Genomic DNA, 21288 nt, shown 5'->3' on the forward strand with positions numbered 1-21288 from the left:
CTCTTGGTTCAGTCAGATGTTCTCTTCATTGTTTAGTTGTGAGATCAGTGAGGTAAATAAAATGAACTTGTTTTCTTATATTCAGCTTCCCCACTAGCCAGGACTTCATCAAACAAACCTGCTGGATTTTTTTTTCTCTTGGGTAAACACTTACAGATGGCTACAGCTTTGCTGGGGCTCAAACTCACAACCTCCTGTTGGGGTGACGGCTTAGTCCACCGTGTGTCTACAAATGTTTAATACGCTGGAGAACATGTTTGTTGTTTTACCGTTAAAGCATGGCATGGCATCATCTCATTTTTCTGTATTTTTTCATTTGTAAAGCACTTTGAATGACCGTTGTGTATGAAAGGTGCTATATAAATAAACTTGCCTTGCCTTGCCTTGCCTTGCCTTGCCTCATGTGGTGCAGCTGTCTGGTAATCCATCCCAACATCAGGAGGTTGTGAGTTTGAATCCCAGCAAAACCATAGCTGTCCATATCCGGAAGCCCAAGAGAAAAATGTGCCAGATTAGCAGTATGTGGTAGAAAGAGCGCCAGCTAGTGGGGAAGTTGAGTAAAATACAGAAGAAAACGTTCAGTTTTGTTTATCTAACTGAGATGCAGACCTAGAAAGTTAAGTGATACTTTTTATAATCCCACAAACGGGGAAATTCCATCTCCGCATTTAACCCATCCGTGAAGTGAAACACCACATACACACTAGGGGGCAGTGAGCACACTTGCCCGGAGCGGTGGGCAGCCCTATCCACGGCGCCCGGGGAGCATTTAGGGGTTAGGTGTCTTGCTCAAGGACACCTCAGTCATGTGCTGTCGGCACTGGGGATCGAACCAGCAACCAGGTCACAGGGCCAGTTCCCTAACCTCCGGTCCATGACTGCCCCCTGGGAGCAGTTGGGAGAATTTTTGATTCGACTAAGACGTTTGAGTGGTGTCCTCAAGTTGAGTTAACTCAAGAAAAGCCATGTAATCAGTTACTGTATCATTTTAAGTTGAGCAGACCTTTCTTTTTTTTTTTTGAGTGCATTAGATCACCATACGTACTTGTCTGTCTGTATACACTAGTGTGTAACGTCTCGTTTAAAACGGTGCACTTAGACTGATAAATGTGATGATAACTGCACATGTATGAAGGTGAAGTAGTCACCTCTGTGTGCACTTTATAAAGTGGTTTTCCACTTAAACCTTGCTTGTGGTGATTTTTTCAAATTTAACATTAAACAAAGTTGCCCCCCCACCACCCCCCATTTAAAAAGCTGTGCATTTATTTTACCCATATGAGTGGATGAAATGAGCTTCAACAGAACATATTTATTCCTTAAAACACATTATTTTCATCATCTTAGCGCATGAACCTGAACATGGAAATCGTATAAATTCAATGGAGTGAGCCGATGTTTTTCACTATACATACACTATATTGCCAGAAGTATTCGCTCGTCTGGCTTCACACATGATCTTGAGTGACATCCCATTCTTAATCCATAGGGTTTAATATGAGGTCGGCCCACCCTTTGCAGCTATAACAGCTTCAGCTCTTCTGGGAAGGCTTTCCACAAGGGTTAGGAATGTGTTTATGGGAATTTTTGACCGTTCTTCCAGAAGCTCATTTGTGAGGTCAGACACTGATGTTGGACGAGAAGGCCTGGCTCACAGTCTCCGCTCTAATTCATCCCAAAGGTGTTCTATGGGGTTGAGGTCAGGACTCTGTGCAGGCCAGTCAAGTTCTTCCACACCAAACTGGCTCATCCGTGTCTTTATGGACCTGCTTTGTCCTTGGTGCTGAAGCTTTAAGAGTTCCTTTCGCTGGAACTAAGGGGCCGAGCCCAACTCCTGAAAAACACCCCCACACCATGATCCCCCCTCCACCAAACTTTACACTCGGCACAATGCAGTCAGACGAGTACCGTCTCCTGGCAACCGCCAAACCCAGACTCGTCCATCGGATTCCCAGATGGAGAAGCGTGATTGGTCACTCCAGAGAACACGTCTCCACTGCTCTAGAGTCCAGTGGCGGCGCTTTACACCACTGCATTCCACGCTTTGCATTGCGCTTGGTGATGTAAGGCTTGGATGCAGCTGCTCGGCCATGGAAACCCATTCCATGAAGCTCTCTACGCTGTTCCTGAGCTGATCTGAAGGCCACATGAAGTTTGGAGGTCTGTAGCGATTGACTGCAGAAAGTTGGTGACCTCTGCACACTATATGCTCCAGCTCCAGCTTCTACATGATTGTAGCTTCTTACTTTGCTCACACAAGCCATCAATATTACAATGGAGGGACATGAGGGAAACAGGAACTTGCCATTTTGCTGGTGCTTTTGTTGGTTTGCTGCTCATTGATTTATCCCTAGTTCTCCAGCAAATACTGTCCAGCACAGTCTACCAAAGGTGTTTTAAAAGCTGCCTTTGGATGAGAGGGCTACCATAGTGGATTCTGTCATCAGCTTGGTTTCAGTCAGGAATACTGTGGATGGTTTGAAGGGTCAAACTAGGAAAATGCATAAACAGTGTTAAAATAAAAAAAAATAGTGGCTTAAATCATTTTTGCAGTAATGCACCATTAATATCACAGCCTAGTGTGTGTGTATATACATACATACACATAAATATCCATCTGATCCATTTCAAATATAACCGGCTAGATGGAGGAAAAGCTTCCATGGTGAGTGGAGATGAGCCAGGTAGCAGGTAGGTAACACACTGATGAAGTGTCTGTGAGCTTTTTTTGCATAGAGTGGTGTAGCAAACACAGGGAGAGATGTTCCTATTTACTTTAGAGCTGATAGAGATCATGACGATGCCTGTAGTAAAGGCTTATCTTTGTACGGTTGGCTTGCATAGCACAGAGGGTGCTGCTGGGGGTGAGTACAGCAGAGGTCAAGCAATGACTTGTGTTTCTAAGGGCTACTTCAAATGACTGAAGAAAGTCACCTTATCTACTCACATGATGACGTTTATGACATTTATTCTCCGCGTAGTTCAGCGTTAACATGAGAGGGTCACACAGGCCATATGTGTTCTTCACTGTATATACACTATATTTCCAAAAGTATTCGCTCGTCTGGCTTCACACGCATATGAACTTGAGTGACATCCCATTCTTAATCCAGAGGGTTTAATATGATGTCGGCCCACCCTTTGCAGCTATAACAGCTTCAGCTCTTCTTTCCTCAAGGGTTAGGAGTGCGTTTATGGGAATTTCTGACCGTTCTTCCGGAAGCGCATTTGTGAGGTCAGACACCGATCTACACACATTATGACGTTTATGACATCTATTCTCAGCGCAGTTCAGCAAAGTGTTAACATGAGAGAGTCGCACAGGCCATCTGTTGTGATTTTCAGACCCTAGGCTGCTCAGATATTAATTATTTGACGTGTAAATGTCAGCAGAATTTTTATATATTTATTATTTTGGCAATTTTGATGAAAAGTTGTAATATAATCAACTTATTATTTTTGATTTTAACATTTTTGCTTATACAAAAATGGTTGTCAGCTTAGATACCTCATCAGAAATGATTAACTTTAGTGTCTGTGGGCTGAAAATACAAGAATTTTGTATTGCTTATTACTTGCCGACCATGTTTTATTGGGTTTTCCGTCCTCTTGGGTCCATGTTGAGTGATTAAACATTGATAGCCAGCAAGACAGGTCTAGGAATATTTTGTTCAGGGAAGATGAGTATTTTAAAAATATTTTTATAATTCAGACTGACACAGATATTTACTATCAGCTGTTTTTAATACTTGAAATCAAGTAAAATTGAAAGATTAAAACTGAATATTATTTGTTAATGTATTATTGTTTAGAATTAATACCGTCTAAGGCATTGAATGCTGAGCAGAAGTAGGTTAGAGATGAGCTATCTGTAACCAAGACAACCACCACGTGCTGACGCTATGCGATATGTGCGATATGTTAAACGTGTTAGAATTAGAACCATTTCACCAACTGTGTTTGCACACTGTGGAATTAGACCTCCGCATTTAACCCAGCTGTGCAGTGAAACACCCGCATACATGCACTAGTGAACACACACACTAGGGGGCAGTGAGCACACTTGCCCGGAGTGGTGGGCAGCCCTATCCACGGCGCCTGGGGAGCAATTGGGGGTTAGGTGTCTTGCTCAAGGGCGCTTCAGTCACGGACTCTCAGCCAAGGGGATCGAACCCACGACCTTCCGGTCACAGGTCTGGTTCCCCAACCTCCAGCCCTATAGAGTCTAAAGAAGATATATGGATTCTTTATGGATATCGGCTGATACCTGATGTCAGTGTCAGTATCACTATTGGACATATTGGACTATTACATGCTACTTGTCTTTGTCGAAATGTTTCTAAAATACCTCATTAAAATAAGAAGTGGTGTCTCTCCATGTCCAGTCATGACTAATTTGCATATTTAATTACAGAGTGAATTATGTAATGCATTACATTTACATTGTTTCCATTCTTCATTGACAGGTTTGAGTCTGCACTTAAACCATCACTTGTTCTGTAATGTCTGTTCTTATCAGTTTAATATCGGATACGCGCTCTGTACGAGGACTACATATTAAATTGGCTTTTGGAACAGGGAGGCGGTAGAGGAGCTTGCTCCGTCCTGGTATTGCAGTACCTCTAGGAACGGTGCACCTCCTTTTTGGGGGGCCGTCGTGGGCTGGAGGTTAGGGAACCAGCCTTGAGTACAGTTCGATACCCGGAGCCAACAATATGTGACTGCAGTGCACTTGAGCAAGGCACCTAACCCCCAACTGCAGCCCAGGCACCATGGATAGGGCTGCCAACCACTCTCGGGCAAGTGTGCCACCCCCTGGTTTGTGTGCGCTCACTAGTGTGTGTGTGTTGTGTTTCACTGCATGGATGGGTCAAACTGCAAAGGTCACTTAACAAGACTGTTCAAACAACCGTAACATTTCATCAAATTCATATTAAAATATCTTCAAGTGCTGTTGATTGAAAGTTTAGAATCTACACTTTCGACATAATTTCACCAGTTGTTCCAGTAAGTGGTCAGTTAGAGATAATTAGTACTGAATAACCTCACGCTTTTGTTATGGCTTGGCTTCACTGCGACTTCTAATAAGACTTGAGTGCGCTGCGTTTGTGCGTTATGGGTTGTTTTAGTAGAAATGACGAATGGTCTCCAGTGTAAACACCATGAGTGCAGTTTGGGCTTTTATCAGACGGAAAAGCAGATCCAGAGCTTCAGTATCTGCTTCTTTCTGCCACACACAGACACACACACACACACACACACACACACACACACAGTGGGAGTGGATCCAGCTGATGGTGCGCTGTGTGTGGAGCTTTACTACGGCGTTCACGCCGACCTCTGAAGCTGGACTTTGGGTTGTTTGCTGTGTGCACACAGCCGTTCATGCACATCCCTTTATTGACCGTTTCCATGTTCAAAGCGAAACAACGTTACTGACTTCCAGTGAAATCCAAACAAAAGGCGACTAAAGGAGAAGTGCGTTTTCACGTTAAGCTGCTTCCGGAAAAAACCTCATGACCTATAATGACAGGAAATCTGATGTCTAGTACTGTTCAGTGTGACAGGCTGGCGTATGATATCGTGTTTAATTATTAATAGCACAGTTGTAGAGAAGAAGTGTGAGGGGGTGGGTGTGTGTGTGTGTGTGTGCGTGTGTGTGCGCGCGTGTGTGTGTGTGCTAGCTTACATTGCTATGTCGTCAGAAAGGTGAGAGGTGTTGTGTTTCTCATTGAGAAGCGAAACAGATGGTCAAGTGTGAAAGGCACACGTGTGTGTGTGTGTGTGTGTGTGTGTGTGTGTGTGAGAGAGAGAGAGGAGCAGTAGCTTCTGTATTGTTTTCCTTAAGTGACTCAAACAGGTGTTGGCTGTTGCCATGGCCTTAATGCATTAGAGAGGCACTGGAGTGTGTGTGTGTGTGTGTGTGTGTGTGTGTGTGTGTGTGTGTGTGTGTGTGTGTGTGTGTGTGTGTGTGTATATTGCCCATCAAAAGTTTGGGGACACCTTGTCTCCTTTCAAATGTTTTTGAATACTGTTTAATTTTCCAACGATGCCTTTCCTTTGAGAAGATTTTTAAAAATCTGCATGAACAGATTCACTCAGCTTCATTTTTAATGACTGACTGTAGTCAAACTCACCAACTCTGGTTTCTTTACATTGGGGGTCATAAGAGCCGGAGGTCACAAAGTCTGCAACACAGACGTAGACGTTTTATTCACAGTTCATCTCCACATCTTGTACTTTCTGTAATATTAACGTTAAAATAGTAAATCTAATAAAACAGGTTCTGATGCCGAGCGCGCTCCTCCGTGCCTCCCTCCTCCTTTTTTTTTTTTTTTAAATACATTTTAAGTCGAAATCTATTCTCAGAACTACTGTAAAGCAGTGTCTCTGGCATCAGGCAGTGTATCGCGAAAATTCCATGCGATAACTCTGTGATGTAGCTCTCCACCACTGTGAATAAATGTTTATACTGTGAACACAAACATCAAGCATGAAACATCCCATCAAGCTGCTCTGAATAACTTTGTTTACACCTTGAATGTTTCATTTTCCCAAAATTTTGAAAAGTAAATGTACTTTGAGTGTGTGTTACAGCACTCAGCTTCATATTCACAGCAGTGTTGTCATTGGTATAAAGAGCAGCTTTAGCCTAAATAACAAATTGGTAATGATTTATTTTCCAAAATATGATTAAATTATCATTATTATTATAAAGGTAGTACTTTTTTCTGTAGGTTAAGCAGTTTTTCAAAATAAAAAGTTGGATGTTATGAACCGACATTCTTGTTTATTAATAATATTGTGCAGAACTTGGTACCCATATATATTTAACGGGCAGTGTGTGTGTGTGTGTGTGTGTGTGTGTGTGTGTGTGTGTGTGTGTGGGCGTGAGAACGCATTTGAAAGAGTGTTCACAAACATGAGAACAAATGTCTCTCATTTGCATTACCTGGGGCTGGCTGTGTGTGTGTGTGTGTGTGTGTGTGTGTGTGTGTGTGTGTGTGTGTAGTTTCTGCCATGTGTGTGAGCAGATGTAGACGCAGATGTGCTGTCTGAGTCAGGTGTTTGAATCTCAGCCTCAGCGTGACTCAGCTCCTGTCCTCTCTCCACTCAGTACAGAACCAAAAGGTTGATATTTAGACCTAAAGGTGGGCGATATTTCAGTAGTATCACAATACTTAAGGCATTTTTCTGTGTTTGCAAACGAGGTGAAATGGAAATGCACCAACAACCCGAGTTAGGCCTATATGATTTATTTTTTAACTCAAAGATAAATCAAATAATTGTTTAAAAAATTAACAATATAAATAAATTAATAATATAAAATGATTGCATAATGGGCCTGACAGCCACTCAGCTATTTGTGTCTGTGCAGTTTATTTTGTTACTGTGCTGTTGTTGTTGTTGTTGTTGTTGTTGTTGTTGTTGTTGTTTACAGGCTCTGTATAGTTGGTCTAAATCTGTCTTGTTAATGACGCATGCAGCAGTACTAAAGATACATATTATAACTCAAGAAAAACTTTATGGGGGTCTCAGAGTGGTACATTTGTCTCTTGGGTGTCTGCAAATCAGATCTTTTCAAATTCCGACCTGAGCCACTTCCATATGTGGTCCTAGTTCGGATACGTATCCAGTTCATGACCTTAATGTGACACTTAATTTTCATTTACATTTACGGCATTTGGCTGACGCTCTTATCCAGAGCGACTTACAATTTGATCATTTTACACAGGAAGGCCAAGGTGGTGTTGGGAGTCTTGCCCAAGGACTCTTATTGGTATAGTGTAGGGTGTTTACCCAGGTGGGGGATTGAACCCCACTCTACAGTGTAGAAGGCAGAGGTGTTACCCGCTACACTAACCAACAAACCAATTTTCCTTCAGCGTTACCATGGCAGCAGCGCCGACCAGACGTTAAAGCCTGTAAAGCAGCTCATCTCACCTTTTTCTCCTCCGTCCGGCTCTAATAACGAAGCTGAGAGCTGATCAGAGTTAATGATCTTCTCAGCGAAGCTCGTTCTGCTCGTTAGTTTGCGCTGATGATGCAGTGATTCAGTCACGTGACGTTACTAAGGAGGAGGAGCTCATGAGGGTCAGTTCAGGAGCCGGTTCATCACATTAATGACAGATTTGAATACATTGGATAAACGAGTGTGAACCGTTGAGTCAGAGAGATCAGATTTGAGTAAAATATCGGATTTGAGCAGCGAGGCTTGTAATGTGAGTGTAGCCTTGGTGGGTACATGGTGTCCTCACTCTCCTCTGCTTGATGCTAGGCAGTTATTGTTCTCCTCCAAGCGTGTTGAGCTGCATTAGTGCTGGTGTCAGTGCTTCAGTTCATCCAAACTCCTACTGAAACAACTGTGATTGGTAAGGACGCTTACAGAAACACAGTCATTTGCATATTGCAGCCTTCTCATATCTTAGAATTGCAGAAGTCAGTATCACGATTACTGGTTTATTGTGCCGCCAAACACTGCACTCTAATTCTCTTACTGACTCTGTTGATCTCTGTTCTGACCCAGCTGAATGATGCAAGATCCATCTAAAGATTGTGCCTTTAAGCTCTTTAAATCTCTGGTTTAATCTCCTGAAACTTGCCCGCTAAGCGCACTGGGCATATAAGAAACCGTTCTGATGAAATGAGATGGTGCCTCTTATTCAGCTTTATGAATATAGCATTGAGCACTAAAGCGGTGCTTTCCAGCTCCTTCAGAGTCGTATCATTAGCTAATGATCAGGTTCTTCTTAAGCTGAATCAGGTGTGGCAGGTGTACATGCTGTCCTTGTCTTTCTGTAGGTCTGTCGGGGTGGGACGTGCATGAACACATGCAGATATGAAACATATTTTTATGTAATATGGCTTGCAGCTGAAGTAGCAGGCTAAACTAAACCTGATGTGATCAGACTTTGGACTTTCGAGAGAAAAAGCGATGCATTGTTCTGAGCGTTCACACAGGCTGTAGACATGTCTTGTAAACAAACACACACAGAAACACACACAAAGGATTTCGAGTCCAGCTCTGACCACAGCATAAACAAAACAAAAGCCCAACGCATGTGATGCCGTCCCACTTCGGGAGCGGCTGAACCTGAGCCTATTATAAGTTATTAGTCCCACAACGGGGAAATTCCACCTCCGCGTTTAACCCGTCCCTAAAGTGAAACACCACATACACACTAGTGAACACGCACACTTCCCCGGAGTGGTGGGCTGCCCTATCCACAGCGCCCGGGGAGCAGTTGGGGGTTAGGTGCCCTGCTCAGTCACATACTGTCAGCTCTGGGGATCGACCTGTCCACCTTCTGGTCATAGAAGGTCCTAACCTCCAGCCCATGACTGCCCCTCACAAGTAATAGAAGCTTATAATCTGCCAATTAGTGTTGTTGCGTGATCTCTGATAGATCTGCGTTTGTGGCTTCTGAAATGTTTAACGTGCTTTTATCTATAAACATGGACAAAGGTTGGATGAAACTCAAATTAGTGCTACTAGGTTTGGCTATACAATGTTTTATAGAGAACAATATGTCTCACATTGTTAGAAACCACATACGCAAGTCTGTTTGAGATCACTTGAAGGAGAATTCCACTGATTTTTTCCAGATTTCTGCATAATTCAATTGTTAAAATGTACAGTCATTCAGATTGGCCTGATACGAAATGTGCCATTCTAGAGAAACTTACTGAGTCAGTGTTGTTCACAGTGGTGGTGATAGGAACCGGACGTCTGAAGTGTTTAAGGGCTCTTAAATCACAGAACGATATTACACATGGCTGAAAATATGCTGCCTGATGCCTGAGAGTCTTTTATGATAGTTTAGATTAGATTTGAGATGAAGTGTATTTTTAAAGCACTTTCATGGCAGAGTGGTCATATCCAACCGTCTGTTTAAGCATAATCAGCGTTACGCATGAAAACCCAACTGTGTTTTCCCTGCCGACATTGCGACCTCTGGTGCTTATCACCACCTTTGTAAAGAAATCGGAGCTGGTAAGTTTCTCCACATCATTTGACGTTGTTTCATCTTTTCATGATTGAATTATACAGCCGTTGGGAATATTAGAGGAATTCCCCTGTAACACTGAGTGTGTTTACCTACACTTAACAATCCAATAACTGCAGAAAATCAGTTGGATTTTGGATTTTGACAGTAATCCGATCAAAATGTTTGCACTTGTGTGATCAGATAATGTAAAACTCTGACAGTGGTCAGATTTCTGCTTTGCAACCAGCCAGTAAACTCACAGAAGAAGACGCGATGTAACGCAATGTAAAACTCGAATTTCATGCTGCTGCTTTTTTATTTATTTTTTTATTTTTTTTTTTACATTTTTTTATTTTATTCACACCACTTTACCTAAAAATATGAGCATGCATCATCTATTTTGCTGCGTCTCGTGGCAACACCGCTCGCTTATTTCCGGTACTGCAGCCTGTTTTCGTGCATGCGCAGACTGAGAAATGAGAAAGAAATCAGAGTAAGAGTTCACATGCCCTGAGAAATCTGATTACTGAGCTATGATCCAGGCTCTTTGTCAGATTTCTGGATCGGAGTGTGGTGTTTAGATGACCATTCGAATAATCGAAATCAGATTATGATCGGAGTGTTGACTGCATGTGAAAGCGCTCATTGTTATAATGACTTAGACATGCACTGATTGGTGGAGTATGAGCTTCCATTACTTGCCGTGTAGCTTCAGTACAAAACTAAGAGTTCACTTTTTGGACAACAGTCGTGGCTGATCAAATACATTTGAGATGAGAGATTAGACTGCTAGGCGTGCTGCTTTTGGACGGAGCTCTAGCTGTGGGAGGTGAGATTATTTACTGTGGATCGTTCCCACGTGGGACTGTGTGACAGCTTCCGTACTTTTGAAGTGAAGAGACATGTTGTTTTCCGGACTGTTTGTTTAGTGTACTCATCTCCTGAAGAGCATCATTGAGCAAAATGTGATTTTTTTTTTTTTTTTTTTTTTTTTTTTTTTGTATTCACCATGTCCTGCTAGCCACTGAGGGACTTGGCCATGTGCGTATGTGTGTACTGATGTACAAACATGACCACAAACCTACTCACCAGGGGACGCGCGTACGTATAAACATCCATCCAAATTTGTTTTAGTTGGACGAACAGATGCATCACTCCTCTGAAAACATGACAAAACCTGCAAAGTTTGTGTGGTAGATGTACAAATTTCATGTGGAACCAGTTTAGACCCTGCTAGGCGTCTTCAGACCTGGTGTAGTGAGAGTGTGGAAGTGTGTTTTTAATACACCTTTAGACGCGTTTCACATTTTAGTTTGTTTATCGTTCGGAACACAGGACGTTTCAGAGACCCCACTGTTTACCAAGGTACCTCCGAAAGGCCGGATCCGAAAGCAAGCAGAGTGTTGCGTTTCGAAGATCGGCTCCACAAGCCTTTCCAGTCTACTTTCATCGTTTACAAAAGTCTGGAAAATGTAAATACATAAACTCCCCTCGACTCCCTGTCACAGTTTTTCATTTCAGAATTATTCAAGAGCTGATTTACGACCGGTTCCTCTCAGCTCTGCCCTGCAAGTGCTGTGAGGAGATGCAGGACTGTTTGGAAATCGCTGAGTAAAAAGAAGCTTCAGTCCTGTGCTGCTAGGCTGCTGACTTGTCCGGACATGTCTGGGCAATGAGCTCTGATCCTGTTTCAGAGTGCAGCTTTCACCCCATGTTCTGAGGGCTCTTGAAACCAGAATAGGAAGAAACTTTTTTTTGAAGGGCGTTTCTCTACCACCACAACTGCCCATTAAAAAAAGTTAAAAGCAAGCGTCGGTACAGCATGGAGCATCCACTATCCCAGGGGTCGCAACCCAAATGTTAAGAAGAGCCTTTTTGTCAAGTTTTAACCAAAAACATAACCACCTTGGGAGCCACAACATTTTATATCCATTTTACTCAAATAATCTTTCACCATTTTGTGTGTAAATAGGTCTCAGTATGTGTTAATGTCCTGGTTTAGGCTGAAAAATATAATAGAAACAAAAACACAGACTTACGTTGCTCTGCTTTAAGCTTAGGCTCAGCTACAGATGCTTTTCTCGCATCTCCGGCAGGAAAATCTTATTGTTTGGCTTTTTATGAGACTGAAGTCGCTTCTCATTCACCATCTTCTTGTTCAATTTCTCCAGTTCCAGCTTAAATGGCACCAGAATGTAGCTAACTATGTAACTACCTGTTGCACTATTTAAGGTGGAACGGGAGAATTCAGACAAGAAGCTGACGAAAGAGAGACTGACTTCAGCCTCGGGACGTTTTTAGTGTTTGTCAGTTTCTTGTTGCAGATTAAACGTATCAGGAAACCAGCTGGAGTGATTATAAATGCGAAAAGGTCCATTCGTCTCCAAATTATCGATGTTCGTCTTAAATCTCTCTCTTTGCCGTTTCGTTAGCCACTAACTAGGTGAGACTTGCTGTGTCTGTGTCGCTATGGTGACCAGCATGATCTTCAGGGTTAAAGGGTGAATCAGCAGTTCTACTTTAACACTTAAGGCCATCATACCTGGTGCCAAGCATTGCCTAGAGGAGGTCCTGCTGGTGGTGGGCAGCCAGGGGGCAGGTGCCTTCCTCAAGGACACCTCAGTCACATACTGTCCACTGAGGGGATCGAACTGGTGTCCTTCCAGTCACAGGGCCTGTTCCCTAACCTCCAGCCCACAACTGCCCCCTTTTATTAATAGTTATTGATAGTATTTCTAAGTGTGGCACTACGTTGTCTGTTCCAGCTTGTCAGAGGAAAATATTGCCGCACTCTGAAAACTGTGAAAACCTTTTTAAGTATTGTGATGTTACCTTTTTGCCATATCGCCCAGCTTTAGCTAGAGGAGAATAAAGTTCCCCAGCGCTGGGCTGTGGAGCAGTGGGACTGTTCTCTGGAGTGATGGAGCGCTACTGAATACCTTTGGCGTGAGATCAGTGCCTGACCTCACTAATGCTCTTGTAGGCAAAACATCTAGTGTAGAGCCTCCCAGAAGAGAGGAGACTGCGGCCCAAACCCAGTTCACCCTTCGCCCTTCCACTTCGCCCTTACCCCTTCGTACTGTACATTCACATCAAGGTGTAGGGTGTCCCGATTTTTGTTGAGATGGAGGGGCGGGAAGTGTTAGGGCTAGAGTAACCTCTGTATCATCTTAGTTTAACGTCGTTTCAGTGTATTTTGGACGTTTTTCTTCATCACAAGCATAAAAATAGCACCCTAATAGCATGTTAATAGCAGCAGTTCTGACTCCTGAAGCGGCAAAGTGTCACTGCTGCACCATTTAAGGTGGAACTGGAAAATTTGAACAAGAATCTGGAGAATATCTGACTTCAGCTTCATATCACTGAAGAATTAGGGGTGGGTGATAATAAATAATTGCCCCCCTCTTTGAAGGCATCTGATCCCTAAGTGTAACTAAAGCCCAGCAGTGAGGAGCTGAACTTTCCCCTCCTCTGCTGTCCCTGCAGATGGGCAGGGTCGCCTACAGAGCGGCGCTAGTAGCTGATAACGAAGTGATGCTCTTTTATTAGAGGGTCTCATTTCAGAGGGAAGATCTCAACCGCTGCCCTGTTACTCAGTTGCAAGTGGCAAAATGAGACTTGAAAACTGGGCCTGTGACTGTAGCTATGAGGGAACAAACTCCCTATTAATGCCCTTGAATCTGGAAGAAAATCAGAATTATTTCTAACGCTGCTTGAAACAGATCAAGCTGAAATCCAGTTTTTCAAAATTCAGTGATTCCTGCCTGAATCTGATTTCCCTCGGCTGTGAAAAGAGAGAGAAAGCTACTGAGATCATGAGAGAGGCCGTTTCTGCTGCGTTGTGTGTCTGTGCAACTGCACGCATATGTAAAGCTACACCTCTGAGAGGGAGAATAACTCGTGTCAGCTGTGAGTATAGAGAGCGTTTCAGGTCACGCAGAGTAAACTCAGTAGTGCTTTTGTCCCATTTTGCTGCTCTCCAGCTCAAACGGCACACAAATCACTTTGTCAGGGGTCTTGCGGACGGAGGCTGTTCGGGAGAGACAGCTGCTTGACGAATGAAGCCAGTGAGCGTTCAGATGGTAACATTTGGTAGATGGTAACAACTCTCACTTCAGATCAAGATGTAGCTGAGCATTAATTGAAGCATTGGGTTGTAATTTGAAAGTAATTCCTGACAGACTTGGTAAATGGGCTGGATGTGTTCAGTAAGCTGTTGAGTAATGATGTGAATGATAAATCAAGCAGGATCGGATTTGGCCGGAATTCATGCCCGACGGCCGACTGATTTTATTACACCTGATCGGTGTGGTAACTGTGTGATCTAAGTAGTGTGACTCAGCCTCTAGTGCAGTCAGACGTGTCCGAATTTTGAAATACCGTCACCGTTTTTGCATACTGGCATCATTTTTCACTACCCAACCCTCAAACTAACTGCAGTTACTTTCTACAGTTGTTGGCTCTCACAACCATGTTTGTGTCACAGCAGACAATGTGAATTGTATTTTTCGTCTGATGGATTGAGGAAAATGCATATAAACGACAGAAAAAAGAAAATGCATTTATTGTCTTATGCAAACAGCATTCCAGATAGCAAGCGTATATCACTCTGCTGACTGTCTGCCACTGCTGGTGCACTTTCAGACCACCCAGATTATTGTGCTGCATACAAACCGGTTTTAAATGCATGTAGACAAATATTACAAACTACTCAGAAAAAAAGGCAGAATATACAATGATTTTAGGAAATGTTTTTGCTGACACGGCGCTAGATTAAAATTATTTACGAAACTAATTTTCGACCGGTGGGCCGCCAGCTTTGCCATTAGTGGCCCAACAGTGGCCAACTGGCTGTGTTCACATAACAAGCTTTATCGCTCAAATCCGATATTTTGCTCAGATCCGACCTCTCTGACTTGACAGTTCACACTCATTTAGGTAAGAGACTCAAATCGGTCATTAATGTGATGAACCGTCCTGAAATGACACTCATGAGCTCCTCCTACTCAGTGACGTCACGTGACTGAATCACCGCATCATCAGCACAAACTAACGAGCAGAACGAGCTTCGCTGAGAAGATCATTAACTCTGATCAGCTCTCAGCTTCATTATTAGAGCCAGACGGAGGAGAAGAAGGTGAGATGAGCTGCTTTTCCACCGTTTACAGGCTTTAACGTCTGTTTGGCACTGTTGCCATGGTAACGCTGAATGGTGGTTCAGTGGAAATTCCGACCTGAGCGTCACGTTAAGGTCACACGGCCACGAATCGGATACGTATCCGATCGAGGACCACACATGAAAGTGGCTCAGGCCCTGAAAACATCAGATCTGAGTCACACTAGGGGAGGAAATCAGATTTGTGCCACTTCAGCCTGGTAATGTGAACGCAGCCCAACATCTGATTAGTGCTATAGCATGTTTATATGCAGCTCTGAGCGGTTAAGGTATGAACTATTGTATAATTTACAGTGACCAAAAAAACAAACTGTTCATGCAAATGGCTCAGTGGAAATAGATTTTCAACACATTGTTCCACTACACACTGTGTCATGTGAAATGAAGATTTATTACTGTGTTAAGACATTTTTTGGATGCTGGACTTTGTTTTTTAAGGTCTTGCTTCTATGAAACTTTAGCTCATTCTAAGCCGTTTTACAGACCAGGTCAGTAAGGATGTCCGTGATTGGTTTGTTTCTCATGTTCTAATGACCGATGATGTTACAGAGACTGCTTGTGCTGTACTGCCAGCCTATAGGCCGTGATAAACGTAGGCATGCTTGTGCTGCGAGTGGAAAAGACAGCGGAGGTTTTGTTGTGCGTCGCCCAGCGAGGAGCTCATCACAGCTTTCATCTCCTTTGTGTGGGCCTTGGCAAGCATCATGAGGTCGGTGGGGGACTGGAACTGTCGATAACACTGCTGTCTGAAACAGAACCCACCGCTATTGTGCTCAGCAAAGCCTCTCTGTGTGTGTGTGTGTGTGTGTGTGTGTGTGTGTGTGTGTATGAGCGTGGGAAGTTTCCTTACTGGCTAGCAGACAGAGGCCACATACACATGTTCCTGAGTGTTAAGATAACATTGAGCATGGACTGTGAAGTTTTTCATAGAAGCTCAAACAGCTCAAAGTTCTCTGCCGTTGTGTACAAACTGATGTCTCAGTGGTGAACCTCCAGGGGCGCTGTTGTGTACATGTCTGTGAGAGATGGAGAGAGGCAGTGCCTACTCTCTCTCTCTCTCTCTCTCTCTCTCTCTCTCTCTCTCACTCTCTCTCACTCTTTGGCCCAATCCCATTTCTTATTTTTACTCCTACCTGTTTGAGGGTCACCTTGCCCCTTGGATCTGAGTTACAGGGGCAGTCCTCTACGAAATGGGACCCTCAAATGAAAGAGCGCCGCTCTGTAGGCAACCCTGCCCGTCTGCAGGGACAGCAGAGGAGGGGAAAGTTCAGCTCCTCACTGCTGGGCTTTAGTTACATTTAGGGATCATACGCCTTCAAAGAGGGGGGCAGTTATTTAATATCACCCCCCACTAATTCTTCCATGATATGAAGCTGAATCAGATATTCTCCAGATTCTTGTATCAATTTTCCCGTTCCGCCTTAAATGGAGCAGCAGTTCTGATGCCTGAAGCACCAGAATGTAACTGTTAAACCGTTTAAGGTGGAGCAGGAAATTGTTATGCTTGTTACGAAGAAAAGGGCCGTGATGCATTAAGACGTCATTAAGATAATACGATGGCGCTTTTTCACCGAGAAATTTTCACATTTGTGGGTTTCTTCGGTCGCTCGTGCCGCCGTCTTGCCAGTTTTTCTCTCTCTCCCCTCATTTCTTCCCTCTGTGTGGAGTGAGCCTGAAAATCCTCCGTTTGGAGGTCCACGTAGCCCCAACACTTCGCCCCTCTATCTCAACAAGAATGTGGACACCCCACCCCTAGACGTGAACAGGTAAGGGCTGAAATGGGACTGGGCCTTTGTCTTGGTCTTTCCGTTTCTCTCTTGCTTTTTCCCGCCTCTCCTTCTTTTTCTTTTTCTTTCTCACTGTTTATTTATGTTTAATCTCAATAATAAGTCAACCAGGATCAAAACTGGCTGAAATTCATGCTTGACATTTTTGTTACAGCTGATCTGATCACTCTCGTGATGAATTTAAATGCTGCGTTTATCCGTGCATGTGTCAGTCCCGCCCAGTGTGTTTCATTTTAGTGCCTTCTAGTGATGGCATCCTGGAATGGGAAATCCTGGATCGGATGTCGCATGGAAAAAAGCATGAATCCGATCCAATCCTGTGACAAATCTAGCCTGAAATAGCTCACACTCCCACCGAGTGATGTGATGTGCTGTTGGCTGTGTATGTTTTCCTGTGAAGGCCTGCTATCAGTGAAGCACTTCAATTAAAAATAGCTTATTTCCAAATGTTATAGACTTTAGAGAAAAGCTAAATAATAATTAAATTCAATAAAAATAATTAAATTAGTTTCAGTGTTTCTGAGATTCTCAAGCTTTCAGTATTGGTATCGGCTGATGCTCAAGGAGGACTTGATTTGTTTATCAGATTAAAAGACATCTCTAGTGCTCGCAAAGTGTGAGTTTCGGATAAAGAGCAAATAAACGGCTCTTTATAAATAAATGAATTTATTTTAAAATAAATATTGGCTTTATTTCCCGATGCTACTAAAAATAGTAGCTACTAAAAATCGGCCATTGGCTGATTTGGCTGTAGAGATGAATTTAATTCCAAATTGCTGTAGATGCATTCATAACAATTTTGGATAAAAGGACTTTTTAAACTTTTTTTTTTTCTCTCTGAGAAATCTTGTATTGAAAATAGTCTATAATGCGTTTTGAAACAAAACCCTTCAAGTCATTATTGACCATAAAAAGTAGTGGTCAGTGCACCCCTGGAACCCTTGTAGAGCTTTGACCCCACACATTTTTCTTTTTTGCTCATTTGAGCACTCTTGCCCAGAGGGGTCAGTCTGGACATGCAGCTGGTCGTGTGCTGAGGTGGTGTGACCGTGAGTCAGCGACTGCTGGCCAGGCTTGGGCAACAGAGGGTGATTGAGACCAAACTGACCACAACCTTCTCTCTTACCAGATGGCCCAGGATTTCCTAGTGAGAAGGATGGGCCAGATCTGCTGCAGTCTCTCTCTTTCTCACACACACACACACACAACCTCTGTCTGGTGAGCTGCTTTAATACACACACACTACCCGAAGTGACCTGGAGTCGACTGTAATGGATTTCAGCAGCGTTTATTTGGACTTTAACTCCTGGATCTGGTAGAAGAAGCTGAGAAGGTAGTCTGTGATAATGTTGCACCACTATGAGTGTTTTTTGAGTGTAATTGACTTTGCATGGTTGTTGATCACGCCTTGTATCACTCCTACTCCGAGCAGTGTGTGAGCGCTCCGTGTTGTGTTTTTGAACATGTTTAAAAGATGCAAAGCTGAGAGAGAGAGAGGGAGAGAGCGAGAGAGAGGGAGAGAGAGAGAGAGAGAGGGAGGGAGGTTAAAATGAGGGAGAGAAAGTAGAAAAGTGTCTAAATTCAAGTTGAGATAAAACAAAAGAAGTGCATGAATGGAGAGAGTGAAGTGTCAATTCAAAATCGAGGGAGATGAAAGAGAAAGAGGGAGCCAAAAGGAATGGGGGACGTGTCTGAAGGCAAAGTTGAGAGAGTGAGGGAGAGAGACAGAACAGAAAAAGGGAAAGAGAGGAAAAACTAAACAGAGAGAGAAAGAGAGAGAGAATAAAGAGATTGTGGCTTATGTCCAATGGTAAGGCAGAGAGAAAGGAAAGGAGAGATGGTGGTCCGTATCCGACGTTGAACGAAAGAGAAAAAGAGGGCTGGAGCACCAAACATGAAGAGAAGAGGGAGAAGATAAGGGACTGTGAACTATTACGTCGCTGCTGTCAGAAGAAAACCTCATATCTTCATAATAGTAACTTTACAGGAGAAGGAAAAAACCTACTTTACTTTTAATGTAAGTCAATGGAACCAGACGTCTTTCCAAGTCATTTTAGGCCGTTTCTTTTAGCCCATTCGTCATGAAATTTACACACAATGTAAAGAGCAACAGGCATTTCCACATTATGTCAAAAAGTGAAAAATGAAGATACAAGGTTTTCTTCCGACAGCAGTGACATATATTAAATACGCTAAAGCTGCACTGTATAAGCTTTGGGGCTGTTTTTGGAGACTTCTCTCCTGGAAATGTGTAATTGTGTGTAACATTGGTGGTGTTTCGGACCCCTTCTGGGTGGAAGGGTGTTATCTACCATTGTCATCATATCCTCATCAGTATAATGTTGATTTTGCATTTGAGACCTGGTCTGAAAAACACGCAAGAGCTCTGATTTTAAATGACTATTTCAGGCTTTCCAGGGTGACCCACAACGGCGCACCCTCACCATATATTACCATGTTTATTTCTTTCAGTTTCAGCAAAGAATTATTACTGCAGCTTTAAGAGAAAGAAGAGAAAGAAAGGTTTGAATTGTTGACTGATTTCAGCAGGTGTTCTGCTGTATCCTCCATTTGGCCAAAGTGTGTGTGTGTGTGTGTGTGTGTGTGTGTGTGTGTGTGTGTGTGTGTGTGTGTGTGTGTGTGCGTATGTGTGTGTTTTCCTGAGTGAGAGTGACACATAAGACTTGAACAGGTGTGTGTTTTGTTTTTAGACGTGGTTGAACTGTTGAACTGTTGAATCCTGAGCTTCCCAAAGGCATCACAGTGCAGGAAACCCCAAACGATCACTCCTAAAGGGGCACCGGGTTACTCTCTAGAGCCAACCGGCCAGACTGTGGTCAGATGTGTCAGATTAGGGTCTTTAGAACAGTAGTTTACCATCCGGTCCTCAGGGCCTCTCATACGGCCCACATTTTCCCTCTATCTCTATGTATTGCAAGTTAAGTGGGAGTAAAACTGTCTCTGGGGAGGACCCTGAGGAGCGGCTAGATGGCTACCATAAGGTGAAACGTGCCGTTTCCAGTGGGGCTAAGAATCTTAACCCTTTACTGCAATACTTGATTTTTTTTATGCATAAAATTGTCCTGTTTATTTCATTCAAAAGCATTTTAAAATTGTGTGCAGCAGGATTTTTGGAATATGTTGCATTGAAGCAACATTACGTGTTCCCTGAAGTGGGGAGATCTGGATTGTAGATGGTTAAATCCATTCCACTGTCACAGTGTTGCTTCTAGGCAACAAACATATTTCTGCAAAATCTCATGACAAAAAAAGTGATACTGAATGTGTGAAAAGAGGTTAAAAGTGCCCACTAAGGGATCGTCTGACTAAGTACGTGCTTTTTATTGACTTACTCAAACTCTTCCCTTTATTGTCGTTGTCTTTAAACACGTTATTGCAAAGTGAAGAAAATGAGTTTGTTGCCCTGAGGCAACATTGTGCAATAGAGGGATAAGTCAGTCTAATGTTTATGTCCGGGTTGTGGTGGTGCGTTATTTTTTTTTGGAAGCCACTTGGTCAGACCACTTGGCATCATATCCTGTCATGTTGCATCATATCTGAGAACTGGGAGACTGGTGGTGGGTGGGTGGGTGGGTGGGTGGGTGTTAGTTGGTGGGAATGCTTCATTGCTTCAATTGCTGACAATTCAAATATTAGAATTGATTAGATTCCATTTGAATACATTTGTTAAACTTTTTTAGTCTTTTTCCAAATGTTACATCCTCCAAAATGTATTGTTTTTAATTGTTTGTAATGCACTATGTAAATAGTTCTTCCAGTCACATTTGTAAATTCAGGGTCTTATTTATTTTGAATAATTCTGAGTTGCACCAACGTAACCTAGTTGTATTACAACGTGGTCAAATTTCCTTATGCACTAAATAATTTCCTAAGGAGTAATCGAATCACTGAGGTCACAGATTTACACCCCGCTGGATGTGTGTAAGTGAGAGCGTATGGCTCTGCATGCTGTTGGCCATCTGTAAAAGAGGTGGTTGGGTCTCTTAATCTTAAGCTGCAGATCCTTTGTTGTGGCTCTTGGTGAGAGGAGATTAGATGCGTGGATCTCAAGCCAGAGGCCGGTCTCTGGAGCCACTCCCAGGCTCCGTTTCCTGGGCCTGATGCCCAGCCTTCGTTCTGGAGCTCAACCAGGCGAGCACGCAGGAGAGCGCTTTCACAGCACCGTGCAAAAACAGGCTGTGGGAAAAGGCTTGTCTGCATGTTCTTACTTAAATTCAGAGATCTGAATGTTGGGGCAGTCATGGGCTGGAGGTTAGGATGCCAGCCCTGTGACCGGAAGGTCGGCAGTTTGATCCCCTGTTCCGACAGCACGTGA

The 21288-nt window shown here is 43.2% G+C and overlaps 1 protein-coding gene and 1 pseudogene across 3 annotated transcripts in view; both read left to right on the forward strand.

Moving 5' to 3' along the window:
- Nucleotides 1-21288, forward strand: part of si:ch211-218g4.2 (rho GTPase-activating protein 39) — a 121470-nt gene that overhangs the window by 25857 nt on the left and 74325 nt on the right. Inside the window, exon 1 of one of the 3 annotated variants that reach the window (XM_037541291.1) lies at nt 18139-18285. The exons of the other annotated variants lie outside the window; for them this stretch is intronic. The gene's annotated coding sequence lies outside the window, so the exon portion shown is untranslated. Of the gene's footprint in view, nt 1-18138; nt 18286-21288 lie in introns of those variants that run through there. 3 annotated transcript variants of the gene reach the window in all.
- On the forward strand, nt 4488-4642 carry LOC119264111 (annotated as a pseudogene).

Source organism: Pygocentrus nattereri, chromosome 9, assembly GCF_015220715.1.
Source record: "Pygocentrus nattereri isolate fPygNat1 chromosome 9, fPygNat1.pri, whole genome shotgun sequence".
Taxonomy (NCBI): domain Eukaryota; kingdom Metazoa; phylum Chordata; class Actinopteri; order Characiformes; family Serrasalmidae; genus Pygocentrus; species Pygocentrus nattereri.